Genomic DNA, 12,167 nt, shown 5'->3' on the forward strand with positions numbered 1-12,167 from the left:
AGGCTCCTTAGTTGTGGCTCGAGGAAGGAAGAGCTCAAATTTGTACTTGATGCAAGCTTTGACTTCTCGAGAGATGGTGAATGTGACACTGAATGACAGCTCAACTGAGTTGTGGCATAAACGACTCAGTCACATGAGTGAGAAGGGGCTTAGCTGTTTAGCGAAGAAGAATCAACTTTCGGGTTTAAAGAATGCTACACTGAAGAATTGTGCTCATTGTCTAGCAGGAAAGCAGAGAAGAGTTTCATTTAGAAGCCATCCTCCTCATAGGAAATCAGAGTTGCTAGAGTTGGTCCATTCAGATGTTTGTGGTCCGAAAAAAGTAAGATCACATGGTGGTGCACTTTACTTTGTGACTTTCATTGATGATTGTTCAAGAAAGCTATGGGTTTACACTTTGAAGTCTAAAAATCAAGTCTTTGAGGTGTTTAAATAGTTTCAAGCATCAGTTGAAAGGGAAACTGGGAAGAAGTTGAAGTGCATTCGTACAGATAATGGTGGCGAGTACACAGGGTCGTTTCATGAGTATTGTCTGCGACAGGGAATCAGACATCAGAGAACACCACCAAAGACTCCACAATTAAATGGGTTAGCTGAAAGAATGGACCGAACATTGATTGAGAGAGTTAGATGTTTGTTGTCAGATGCAAAGTTACCAAGATCGTTTTGGGCTGAAGCTTTGAATACAGTGACACATGTGATAAATCTGTCTCCTAGTGTTCCTTTGAAAGGTGATGTGCCAGATAGAGTTTGGTTTGGTAAAGACGTGTCATATGATCACCTACGTGTGTTCGGTTGTAAAGCATTTGTTCATGTTCCAAAGGATGAAAGATCCAAGTTGGATGCCAAGGCTCGACAATGCATTTTTATTGGTTATGGTCTAGACGGTGAGTTTGGTTATAGACTCTATGATCCAGTTCAGAAGAAACTCGTGAGAAGCAGAGATGTTGTCTTCATTGAGGATCAGACCATTAATGACATTGATAAGACGGAGAAAGTGGATTCACAAGGTAGTGGTGACTTGATCGATGTGAATCTGGTTCCCCTAGACTCTTCACCAGATCCTATCCAGGATGATGTGCATGGTGATGTTAGTGGTGACCATCAGACTATAGGTGAATTTGATACTCCCATGGATGATGTTGTGAATGATCAACAACAAGCACCTATAGCTCCACCAGCAGTTCCACTTCGAAGGTCTTCCAGAGATCGACGATCTTCTGTCAGGTATTCTCCTGATGAATATGTTCTTTTGACTGACGGGGGAGAACCTGAATGTTATGAAGAGGCTATGGAGAGTGAATGCAAATATCAGTGGGTTGAAGCGATGAAAGACGAACTTCAATCCTTGCATGAGAACCATACTTTTGAATTGGTGAAACTGCCTAAGGGCAAAAGAGCTTTGAATAATCGGTGGGTTTACAGGTTAAAGCAAGAAGAGAAGTCTTCATCTCCACAATACAAAGCTAGATTGGTCGTCAAGGGTTATACTCAAAAAAAAGGGGTTGATTTTGAAGAAATATTTTCTCCGGTTGTGAAGATGTCCTTTATCAGAACTATACTGAGTTTGGTAGCTTGTTATGACCTAGAGGTTGAACAAATGGATGTGAAAACTGCTTTTCTTCATGGTGACTTGGAAGAAGAGCTTTACATGGAGCAGCCAGAGGGTTTTGTTGCACAAGGGAAAGAGGACTATGTGTGCAGATTGAAGAAGAGCTTGTATGGTTTGAAGCAAGCTCCAAGGCAATGGTACAAGAAGTTTGAGTCTGTTATGGGGAAGCAAGGCTACAAGAAGACTACTTCTGATCATTGTGTGTTTGTTAAGAGATTCTCTGGTGATGATTTTATTATTCTTTTGCTCTATGTTGATGATATGCTTATTGTTGGTCAGAATGCTTCTAGAATTGAGAAGTTGAAACAAGAGTTGAGTAAATCCTTTGCAATGAAGGATTTGGGGCCAGCAAAGCAAATTCTTAGCATAAGACTGACACGTGATAGAAAGGCCAAGAAATTATGGTTATCACAAGAGAGGTACATTGAGAAAGTACTTCAAAGGTTTAGTATGGACAAAGCTAAAGCGGTGAATACTCCCTTTGCTATGCACTTTAGATTGAGTGTTAAGCATAGTCCTTCCACAGAAAAGGAGAAGGAAGAGATGCAAAAAATTCCTTACTCTTCAGCCGTGGGTAGTTTGATGTACGCAATGGTTTGCACGAGACCAGACTTGGCTTATGCCGTTGGTACAGTTAGTCGGTTTCTTTCTAATCCAGGCAGAGAGCATTGGAATGCAGTGAAGTGGATTATGAGATATCTTCGTGGCACTTCCAACATGAAACTTTGTTTCGGCAATGAGAAACCTGTTCTTGTTGGGTATACAGATTCAGACATGGCCGGAGACATTGACTCGAGGAGATCTACTTCAGGTTACTTAATCACTTATGCAGGGGGAGCTGTGGCATGGCAATCGAGACTGCAAAACTGTGTTGCATTGTCCACCACCGAATCAGAGTTCATTGCAGCAACCGAAGCGTGTAAGGAGATGCTTTGGATGAAGAAGTTTGTGCATGAGCTTGGTTTTACTCAGGAGAAGTATGTCCTGTACTGTGATAGCCAGAGTGCTATTCATCTTGGTAAGAACTCAACTTTTCATGCTAGATCTAAGCATATTGATGTGAGGTACCATTGGATACGAGATGTTCTTGAAGCTAAGCTGTTAGAGCTTGAGAAGATACACACTAATGATAATGGTGCTGATATGTTGACGAAGGCTTTACCAAGAGAAAAGTTTGAAGCATGTTGTTTGACCTCCGGTATGGAGGCATTCCCCACATAGTTGGAGGGGGAGATTTGTTAGATGTGGGTCCCACTATGTGGGAAACCCATAATTTCTGCCACATTTTATTGTCTCTTTTTGGTTTTATCAAAAGCCATTTTTGGGGGGCTTTTAACGGGTGATGTGGGCAAAAATTTTTGCAGAGCTAAAACAAAAAAAATCTCAAATTAAAACAGAGAGAAAGAGAGAAGAAAATTTCAGTTTTTCAAGTTTGGTGCAGCAGTGATCAACTCTTCGATCGAAGGTTCATCCGTGGTTCGATTGAGCTGATTTTTGGACAGCAGCTAGGCGATAAGGTTTTCTTGACTTTGTACGGTCGGATTTTTCATCCGAGTCTTGTAGTGTCGGAAATACCCATTTTTCAGCAGCTACGTTTTTGGTGATGTTCTCTCATTTTTCTCTCTTTTGCTAAAGATTACATATTGTTAGCCTTGACGGAGTTGAATGCTTGTTGTAGGCTTGATATTGTGATCTTGTAGTCGAACATTTGATGATAGTAGAGCTCTTTATCGGACTCTAAAGTCCCGTGGTTTTTACCCTTGATTTAGAGGGGTTTTCCACGTAAAAATACCGGTGTCTCTATTTATTTTTGTTGTGGTTACATTAGTTGATTTGTGGTTGATTAAGGTTGCTAGAGAACATATCTTGTGCTATTGTGCTTGCCATAATTTTTGACAGGAGTTATAAGGAGAGAAAGAACACCGATTGTGCTTTCGCTTTGTTTCGATTGTTCAGTTTCTTCCCAACAAGTATGGCCCAGCAGCACAAAACTCATACCAGTTAGTTTCATTACGTAATTGCTGCATTATGGATGTCATTATAGTTAGTTTCGGACTTGCTCATACTCCGATTAAAAGATGGAGTTGTTACTTATTATGGTTTCTCAATTTCTCAGCTCTACCACCGGTTGCTTTTTATCAACTTACTTGATCAATATGTTTCTTAATTAGTTTTAAGGGTTGTTTATTAGACCTGTTCAAGAGTTGGCTAGCCCGTCCGGCTTGACTTGAGTCGAGCTTAGGTAAGGATATTTTTCTTCTGGCCGGTCCGGTTCGAATTCATTTTAAATTTATTATAAAAAATATAAAATATTTCCTAATTTTTTTACTATTTTATTATTTTTTGTATAATAAAACGAGCTTTTTGGGCTGGCTAAATTGGCTTGAAAATGAATTTGAGCTTGAATTTTTTTGAAACCTTGCCTCGGCTCAAACCAACCATTGGACATCTCTAGTAATAATTGTAATGGCCCAAATTTGAGGTTATCGGAACAGTGGTTTCGGAACCACAAATCCGATGAGAAAAATTTTATTTTTCTTATATTTTTATGGTCTACAATTTCACAAAATGATTTTTTGAAAATTTTGTTCGAAAATTTCGACGTTTGGGCACTCAATTTAGTCAAAAGGACTAAATTGTAAAAAGTGCAAAAGTTGAGTTCTACATGTTAGAGGTGTCCAATTGTTATGAAACTTTAAATTGGAGGTCCTTATATGGTAATTATACCATTGGTAACTTGGTAGACAAAAATGGACATGAGATAAGTGAAATAGAAAATTTTTAAGTTAGGGGCAATTTGGTAATCTAGTAATTAAAATGAATTAAAAGGGAAAAAGATGGCAAAAATCATCATCTTCTTCATATGAACGAAATCAGCAAGGGGGGAAGCCATAGTTAGGGTTTTCAAGCTTCCAAGCTCCATAGTAAGTGATCCCAAGCCCCGTTTTTAATGTTCTTTACGTTTTTGAGATCCCGGTAGCTTAATTTAGCTTATTCTAGCAATAATTTAACCTAGGGTTTATATTTGGAAAAATACCCATAGGTGAAAAGTGTTTATTTTGATGTTTTATGATAGAATATGAAGCTAGAAATTATGTTAAACAACTTTTGCTAAGCGATTTTAAGTGAAAACGAGTAAAACGACATAATCGGTAAAAATACCTAATGTTCATAAGTACATGTTAGAGTGGGAATTTGATGTTACCATAGAAGGGAAAAATGTTCAGAATGTTATAAAACATAAGAATAAGAGATGAAGTTTAATTTCCGAGCCTTGGGGCAAAAATGTAATTATGTAAAAGTTTAGGGGCAAAATTGTAATTTTGAAAAAGTTAGAGTCGAGGGCTGTTTTGATGAATGTGATTATTAAATAAGTTAAATTTACTATTTTAGATCAAGAAGTACGAAACTCGAGGTTAGACAAAGGGAAGAATAAAGTTGAAAACTAAGTTGGTGAATTTGGCTATAACTGGTACCGAGGTAAGTTTACGGTAAATAAATGCAATATTTCAATATTTAGTATTAATGCTGTTAATTTCCAGCAATTATGAATTTATTTTATGAATTTATTTGATGATGATCCAAGCATGAAATGATAGAGAATTAAAATTTAAAAGTCCCGTTGATACATAAGGATGGTACTGGATACGAATGTCATGACATTTGGGTAAAGAGATCCCATGTAAGACCATGTCTGGGACATGGCATTGGCATCCTTAAGATCATGAGAGGTCCCCTGTAAGACCATGTCTGGGACATGGCATGGGCACCGAGACGAGAGGTCCCATGTAAGACCATGTCTGGGACATGGCGTTGGCACCGAGATGAGAGGTCCCCTATAAGACCATGTCTGGGACATGACATGGGCACCATCACGAGAACATCCCATGTAAGACCATGTCTGGGACATGGCTTTGGCATGTTATTATCAGAAGAGACCCGAGTATCCTTATTATTCCAATGTAGCTCAACGGGCTTGTAAACGAATCATGTTCATGAAAGTTCAGTTTAAAGCATAAATGGCAAGCTCAGGTAAATTGTAAGACTTAAGAACTTATTATACTATCAATTGATGTTCAACGATGCAGCAAGGATTGAGTAAGTTATGCACACAAGTATTCTAAGTAAACAAGTAAGAGAACTAGTATGAGATTAACTAAAGAGTAAACTAGAGATATAGACATTGAGTTTAATTATTTAAGTTAAATATTGTTATTTATTTGCTAGTAAACTTACTAAGCTTTATGCTTACTTCTTTTATTTCTCTTTCTCTTATAGTATTGCAAAGCTACTTCAAGGATCCTAAAGAAGTCGGAGATCGTCCACACTATCAACTACAACTGCTCGGTATTTTATATCGAAACACGTTTGAGTTATGGCATGTATAGGGATTTAGTTATTTTGTATGTTTGTAATGATGATTTTGCTAATGAGTGATGTGTAAGTATTTGATGATGTATGGTTATTAAAATGATTAAGGATGAAGGTGTTTGTTGTTATGAAAGATTAGGTGATAAATTATGCATGGAAATCATGAAAGGATAAAATTTTGCAAAGAAACAGAATTCAGGCAGCACAGTGACGTGAATTTGAAAAATCACCCAAGATAGTATAAAATGAATTAGAGGGTGAATGATATATGGAATTAAAGCTTGTTGAGTCTATTTTCATGGAAAAATAACGGTGTAGAAAAAGGAAATTTATATTTTAAGATATGTGAATTTTAGTAAGATAGGGTCAGAACTGTTTTTGGAGTCCCCTGTTCTGAGTTTAGAAAATAATTAAAAATTGTACAAAAATGGTTATGAGTTGAAATTTACATGCTTAGATTTCTTAATGAGTCTATTTTCTGTAGAAACAAGTAAGAACTTCATATGAAAATCCTACAATGAGAAAACTTATTTTTAGTGACTAGAGGTCAGGGCAGTCAGGTGATGAAACAGGGGAGACTTTAACTAATAAAATGTACTAATTTGCTGAACCAAAAATTCTAAAAATTTTATGGTGAGTAGATATATGAGTCTAGTTTCAGGGAAAATTTACGGAATTAAATTTCGAGTTCTTTAGCTCAAGTTATAATTAATTTAGTAACTGCTGCGCGATTGGACAGATTTGCTGCGAATGATGAAATAAATTTTCAAACCTAGTTTTTATGCTCCGAATTGGTAAGATAAGCTAAGTAATGCCTCGTGCTCGACTCCGGAAACGGTCTCGGGTAAGGGGTGTTACAATAATAATTCATAAATATATAAACAAATAACCCCTTTATATCTTTCTCGTTGAATTAAATATGATCTATTTTTGTCAATAACCTCTTAGCTTAGTGGCAAGAACATTATATTGTAAGGCATGAAAGCATAAGTTCAATCACAAACAATTTCATCTCCATCTCTTATTATTAAAAAAATATTATCTATTTTTTATTTATTGATATTTTAATAAGATTTAACTTATTTTATAGGCCTATAAAACTCTTAAATCAAAGGCTAAATCATTGGGATTGAAGTGAAATGCTTGATATTGAATCATCTTTGATGATATGAGTCAAAGTGTTTTTGGCCAATCTAATTAATATGATGTTTAAATTTTGCTACTAGTCCTTATTGAAATGATAGTTTCAAATTTCAAGAAATGGAGTAAAAATAATCAAAATGAAAAACAACGATTAAATCTATAACTTAACTAGGTATAATATATTTAATTGTTATTGTTTTGATTGGCATTGACATTTTAAAATTCGAAAAATATAAAAAAACTATAATCAAGCTAGAGTATAAGTATTAAATCCTAATTTATGCATAATATAATATATGAGTTTAATACAAATTGTACCTCTAAATTGAGGAACTAAGTCCATTTTAATATCTGTAGGTTTTTTAGTCCATTTTAGTATTTGAATTTGATAACTAGGTCCATTTTGATTAGAACTTAAAAAAATACAAAAAAAAGTTTGATCACGTGATATTTTGAAATTGTGCTATTTAATTAGTTCTATTTTTTTAAGTGACAATGTGACACACTTAAAATACCATGTCATCAAACTTTTATATATATATATATTAAATTTAGAAATTAAAATGGATCTAATTGTTAAATTTAAGTATCAGAATGGACTATATATCAAATTTAAGAGTCAAAAGTTACATTAATCCAAAATACATATTCCATTAGAGCATGAGACTCATTGTAAAATAGAAAAACATTGTTTGAGAAAAGGAAAAATTAAATAATAAAGAAAAAACATTAACTTACAAGGATGAAAAGACTTGATTATAGGTTGGGTAACCCATTCACCTAGGTTCGAGGACTCGCGTGAAAAGTGAGAAGATTTTGGTAAAAATATAGGTTCGGAAAATGGACTTAAACAAAAATATAGGTTTGAGTAAAATTTTTTGGCTTGAGCTCCGAATTTGCCTAATTTTTCACTGTTGTTTTGTTACTATTTTATTGTTGTTTGCTGCTATTCTGCTATCGTATTACTATTATTTTGTTATTATTATTTGGATATTGTATAATTCTTGTTTTACTATTAATTTTATATTATTTTAGAAGCATTTGTTTACTAAGTTGCAACTATGTTAGAATTATTTAAATATAAATATTTTTTAGTTTATTTTCAATTTATTGGGAAATATTTATTTTAATGTTTTTAGTGCATTTGATGTATTATATTATTAAAATTTGTTTTTATATAAAAAATTAATACGACTAGATCGGACTCGGGTTTAGTATTTTTTTTATTTAAGCTATCTAGTTTGGGTAAAATTTTAGGCTTATTTTGAGTCGAGCTAGGCCTGAATCTAAAACACGAACCTAAAATTTTACATTAACCCGACCTAAATCCAACCCATGATCAGATGTCTACCTTACATTTTTTAAAGATTTAAGACAGGAATTTAGATTTGAGAATTTAAATGTTGAAGGTTTATAATTTAGTGTGTGTGATTGTGAGATAGAGTCAACTAAGTTGAACCCAATGCCCATAATGTTCCATTTCTTTTCTCCTATACGAACATAAGATTGAGAGTCACGGAGCTCCACTACTTGTAACCAATATTGTCCCCACCCTTTTGACCATTCTATTTTCCTTTATTCTTTTTTATTCATTTCTTCTACATCAAGGCCAAGGCCAAGGCCAAGGCCAAACCCTCTCTAGTTATAAATTTCAAGTTGGATATCCGCCTGGTTTGCTTGCATTATAGTGCCATTACACTGCCATTTTTTTATTTCTGAATTTTTCATTTCTTTTTATGACATCAGCTTTAGTCTTTTGGCCAATCTGATAACATATAAATAGCAGCCATATCCTCAGTTCTCCTTCACCAACACTCAAAACATGGACTTGATAAAAAAGTTGAAGGCATTTTGTGTTTCAGTGTGTCCTATATTATTAATACCACACTCGTCACATCCGCCGCCGCCACCGCCACCACCACCATCACCAGCTCTCCCAGTTGTCAACCTTGAATTGCACCAGCAACAACCACCACCTTCTGCAAATGAAACCTTGCAACCAGACTCACCATCTCATACCCTCAACCACTCCGAATTTCAATCACCACCACCACAGACACCGCGGCTTCCCCAACAACAATCACTGCCGCCAACTCCCTCCCATTGGAAACTTGCAGCAGCTCAGCAGCATCTGCAATGGATAAACGCAGTCCTGTCATTTTGTTTTTTGTATCCCGTTATCATGCTCCAATTCCAATACGCTCAAACCGATCAAAATCAATTCAATGCTTCTTTGATTGTGCTTTCCTTTCTCGTCCTATTATTTTTAATCTTTTCTTACTGGCTTTGTTTATCAAACCAATTTCTACCCGAACTTCAGAAACATTAGAAAAAGTTGGGGTCCTTGTAGCTGTTGCTGCATTTTGTCACACCGTAGAAATCCCCTTCCCCTTGGAGCTTAAATGCGTCGTCTTTGCCGTGTTTATACTCTTCTTGCTCCTTCTCACCGCCTTCATATACTTCAATGGCAAAGGGGCTTGATGAATTGCATGCCTTCTGTTCTTCTTATGTGGAATAAGCTTCCTGCAGATTCAGTGTAACAACATGCACCATTTGATTCCTTGTCAATGTAGCAAAATTTGTATGCTAATGTGCTTCCATTTATGTGAGAAATTTACCATTATGATACCATTAATTCCATATTCAGTTTTTTAAATTTCTTTATGCTCTTTCTCTTTTAAGTTTTTGTAACGCCCATTACCCGTATCCAAGGCTGGAACAGGGTACGAGGTATTACCAGACTTAACCATACACAAAGACGAAAACCGGGCCACAAATTTTCATTTAATTCAAAACTTCTCAAACACATGCATATCGTCCCTTAAACATCCATGTCCAAGGCAACATTACTCATCTCCGTATTACACATTTAATTCATAATCCATAGGCATGCATTCAACTTACAGGATATATTACTAATCATGCATAACAAACAAACCTAACTATATCATCACGTCACAAACATAAGATATAACATGTTTAATTAAACTTACAAACCATAATGAATAAAGGTCATATCTCATGACCATATATGATAGCTCAATGCAGACCAATACGTTTGGCCAAAGTCATGATAATAATACATATCACAAACTAACTTCTTATACATGCCACTCACTTGATATTTCTAATATTTGAATTAATTCTCCCAAAAGTGATAGGTTGATAGTGTGATTCTGCCTCCGACGATCTTCAACCCCGAGACGACTTGCCAAAACTGAAGAAGTGGAGAGGAAGCGGTAAGCTTTACGCTTAGTAAGTCGATATGAAATTAATAAACAATTACCATCATGCTTTTCTAAGATAAAACACCAAAATTGTACAATTTACACATGTTCAGGTTAAGCTGTTTTACCGAGTTACAGTTACTAAATCATTTATATCTGGAGACAAGAAACTCCAAATTAAGTTATGTTAATTTTCTTTGAAACTAGACTCATATACCTTTCTCCCATAAAATTTCCAGAATTTTTGGTTTAGCCAATTAGTACAGTTTATTCATTAAATATTCCCCTGTTTCAGTTTTCAGCTACTCTACCTTTGTTCACTACAAATCAATTTTCTCTCTGTACAGAATTCAAAGGGCTATGCCGTTTATTTCTATTAAAAATAGACTCAATAAGGAATCTATACATGTAAAGTATAACTCTTAATTATTTTTGTACAATTTTTAGTGAATTTCTCAAATAGGAACAGGGGATCTCGAAGTCATTCAGACTCTGTCTCACAACAATTTAAATATCTCTTAACATAAAGTTCAATTGCATGTACAGTTTCCTCTATGTGAAACTAGACTTATTGAGATTTAATCTCATATTTTTATTCAGCCCCTAACTCAATTTCCACAATTTATGGTGAATTTCCAAAGTTGCACCACTGCAGTAACCTAAAACTGTCAAGGCTGAATTTGCTCATTCACCACTATTATTCACAAAATCCATACAATATCATTTCATCCATCATGGTAAGAACACGTAATTATGCTTCATAAGCGTGGACTCATAATCACAAGGTCATCACAAAAGCATTCTCATGAACATTCTTACCACACAATTACAACATATCAACTTCTCTACTCGAGAGTTTACGCACATACTTGTTCATCGTACTCATTTCACAACACTTACTAACATGTCGCTTTCATCTGGAGTATTTCACTTCGTTCACTTGAGATTTACCCGTTGAACACATCAGAATATAATTCGGATACACGAAATCAAGCTACCATAATTTCACCCATAATGAAATCGGAACGCAACTCAACGAGCTCGGGTGTTCACATCCATAATGAACTCGAAACACAACTCAACGAGTTCGGATGCTTGCATCGATAAGTGAACTCGAAACGCAACTCAACGAGTTCGGATGCCTCATAATTCTCACGAATTCGGAATGCAACTCAACGAGTTCGGATCTCAATTTCCTAGTGACATGTCACTTGTATCCTAACCTATTCCTAAGGTTCAAACGGGCTCTTTCCTCGATCATACGCCTTTGCCATCTTTCTCGTGATGTCAATATCGATACTCCGGTGGCAACTCATATTTTTCAAGTATTCCACATAATTTGTATAATAATTCAACAATAATCATAGAATGCAATAATTCGTAAACAATAATCATCATACCATTATCAAGACATCAACAACATATAGTAATGTTGCATCATTTACATAATATCAAATTATTCACATATATGTATACTTACAATTCATGTAATATCATAACATTAACATTAAAATACACATTGCATTATTAAAATCATATGAACTTACCTCGTATGCGAAAATGGTCATTTTTACCATTTTGTCCACAACTTGGTATTTTGCCAATTTTAGCCCGAATTTCAATTTTCCTTGCTCTATCATTTCAAATATAGCCTAATTAGGATAACCCAAAATCATATTTTAGAAAAATTACAATTTTTCCCCTAAACTTTCACATATTTACACTTTTACTCCAAATCTCGTAAATTAAACTTCATCCTATTTTCTTATGTTTTATGACATGCTGATCATTTTTTTCCTTCTATAGCAACATCC

At 35.1% G+C, this 12,167-nt stretch overlaps 1 long non-coding RNA gene across 1 annotated transcript; it reads right to left on the reverse strand.

The window, feature by feature from the left end:
- Positions 1-10,092: 10,092 nt before the first annotated feature.
- Positions 10,093-11,956, reverse strand: LOC121206118 (uncharacterized). Its single transcript, XR_005901102.1, has 2 exons — positions 11,901-11,956; positions 10,093-10,343 (listed from the first exon to the last, which is right to left on the reverse strand). It is a non-coding gene; the product is annotated as an uncharacterized lncRNA (long non-coding RNA).
- Positions 11,957-12,167: the final 211 nt, after the last annotated feature.

The sequence above is a fragment of the Gossypium hirsutum genome, chromosome A09, assembly GCF_007990345.1.
Source record: "Gossypium hirsutum isolate 1008001.06 chromosome A09, Gossypium_hirsutum_v2.1, whole genome shotgun sequence".
NCBI classification, from domain to species: domain Eukaryota; kingdom Viridiplantae; phylum Streptophyta; class Magnoliopsida; order Malvales; family Malvaceae; genus Gossypium; species Gossypium hirsutum.